Raw genomic sequence first — 2,500 nt, forward strand, 5'->3', positions numbered from 1 at the left:
CATTACAAGGTAAACCTGGCCCGGCAATAACCCTACCCACCTTGTCGGGCCCGTCCCTGAACCCGCCTAAACAGGGCGCCGATCACTCTCCACTCCTGCAGCAGAATGCTAACAATGCGCCATGCGCACACGGCCTACAGGCGGAATGTCTCTTCTCCACTCCAACGCATCAAATGCTCCAACCTGCAGCAGCAGCATTTCTCGCTTTTTCGCTAATCTGTATCCTTGTTTTGAATTTTCATGTTTCTTTTGTTCCTATTCTTGTGTTGCTCTTATCGATCTTTCCGCGGGAAATAGCGTGCAGACAATATTCCCTTTTCCCCAACCTGCGTTGTCAAAACTTAATGCGACTTTCCGAGACTTCAAAGAATGCCTGCCTGAGATCTCTGCAGCGTAATATCAACGCAATACAAAAAAAGGTGATTTACGAACACGTGCGCGAATGTATTAGAATAAATCAAGATGACGGATCAAAAGAACAATACTAACACACGCATCACTTATATTAAAAAAGGTCGACAAAGTACACAAACACACACGCATCACTATACTTCACTCTTTACATATACAGACACAAAGGAACAGCCAAGCACGCCCTCCATCCATTCATTTTTTTCTTTCTTTCTTTGGTGCGGCTATTATAATGTAGCTATGTTAGGCATCTAAAAAAAAGAAAGAAAAAGGGCAGCTAATATCGTCTCCATGACGTGGAATAAATGGATCGCGCCCACATTTTTTTCGCGCCTGTAAAAAGTAGCTTCCCCCCCACCCTTGGCAGGCGAGCGACCTTCACCAGTAACTCCTTAAGATTCTAGAACGGTCGCAGTGCCAGATCTGCAAGATGGAAAAGCGGGAGAAAGTGGCACAGATCCTAACGTAGGGCGCCAGGTGTTCCACTAATCACGGGCGCTAGTACACTCGGCCGGAAGTTTTGGGGCAGAAAACATCAATATATTGCTGTCATTTTCCAAAGACCGTCAATAAATTATTTCATTTATTTCTGAACTACCCCACTTCTGACATAAGACAGTACAGTTTACAATTGCAAATACCCACAAATATTCACTATCTACAAATTATTCGAAAGAGCCTAAGTAAAAGTCATCCCTGCCGAAGGAAACACAAGGACCTCCTCCTGAAAGATTTCCCAGACGCTGCAGGCTGCACAAACATTCTACATACACGCACGATTCAGAGGAATGCAATCCTAGAATCCGTTGCCATGCCGGCGACGTCGACCGAAAGGATCCCACTCCCGGAGGTCCTCCCCGCCTCGATCCCATACGCCATTCGCATTCACCCACACCGAAGCTGAACGTCGAGCACGGCTGCGGCGACGAACAAAGGCCTTTAAAAAAGACCCGGGACAAAGACGGCCGCCATTCAACCCGCTTGATCTCGAAAAATTCCCCAAACAAGAGAAGACGCCCGCCGAAATACGCTCGAGAACAGTATTAGATAAAGTCTCAAGGCACCGAGCTGGGGGCGCGGGAGAGGGGGGGGGGGCAGATCTATGTGAAGATGACGGAGAGCGGAACAGGATGGAAATAGAAGGAAAACGAAGATATGAAAGAGGGTGAAGGGAGGAAACAGAGGATTCGCAGGAGGAAGAGAAGAAGGAAACTGAGAATAGGAGGCAGAGGCACCAGAAAAAAGAAAAGAAAAGAAAAAAAAAAGAGATGAGAAGACAAGAGAAAAGAGGGAAGATGAAGGAAGATGAAGGAGAGGGAGAGGAAGGAGGGGGGTAGAAAGGAGGGAGAGAGGGAGAGAGGGAGAGAGGGAGGGAGGGAGGGAGGGAGGGAGGGAGGGTGGTTGAGTGAGTGAGTGAGAGTGAGAGTGTGTGTGAGAGAGAGAGAGAGAGAGAGAGAGAGAGAGAGAGAGAGAGAGAGAGAGAGAGAGAGAGAGAGAGAGAGAGAGAGAGAGAGAGAGAGAGAGAGAGAGAAAAGAGAGAGAGAGAAAAGAGAGAGAGAGACAAAAAAAGAAGACGCATAAAGAGCGACAGGCCTAGGGGAGCGACAGAGGGGAAGACGCGAGAGGGGAAAGACTTCGTCGCGTTCCTTAATCTAAGTTAAGGAGATGCGACAGACACCGACCACCTCCTGCGCCATTCCGCCCATCGGCACTGCATGCCTGCTTCCCTCTGCTTAGCTGCCATCTTACTCCTGCTCCTTGGTCGATCTGTCCTTCCTGCTCGCTTGCTTCTTTGTCTGGCTCGACCCCGCGTATGCCAAGGCCGTATGTCATTTTTTGTGCTTGTCTGATTTTTTTTGTCTGCTTATGAGTATACCTTCATTGCAGGCAAACCGTTTACCGTGCTTTCCAGTGCTTGCTAATTTGTTGACTTTATTCGTTTCTTTGGCCACGAAGAGGAAGGCATGAAAAGACATGAAAAGAAAGGAGAGGAAGGGACGCACGGCGCAGACATCGAGAGAAGCAGATTCGGTATGACCTTTGGAGGAGGAGGAGGAGGAGGAGGAGGAGGAGGAGGAGGAGGAGGAGG

General features: G+C 48.6%; 1 protein-coding gene across 7 annotated transcripts in view; it reads right to left on the reverse strand.

Moving 5' to 3' along the window:
* Positions 1–2,500, reverse strand: part of krz (beta-arrestin protein kurtz) — a 125,139-nt gene that overhangs the window by 48,495 nt on the left and 74,144 nt on the right. The gene's annotated exons all lie outside the window — the stretch shown is intronic.

Source organism: Penaeus japonicus, unplaced genomic scaffold (genome assembly GCF_977035675.1).
Source record: "Penaeus japonicus unplaced genomic scaffold, GWHDUDI00000001_assembly GWHDUDI00000012, whole genome shotgun sequence".
NCBI lineage: Eukaryota > Metazoa > Arthropoda > Malacostraca > Decapoda > Penaeidae > Penaeus > Penaeus japonicus.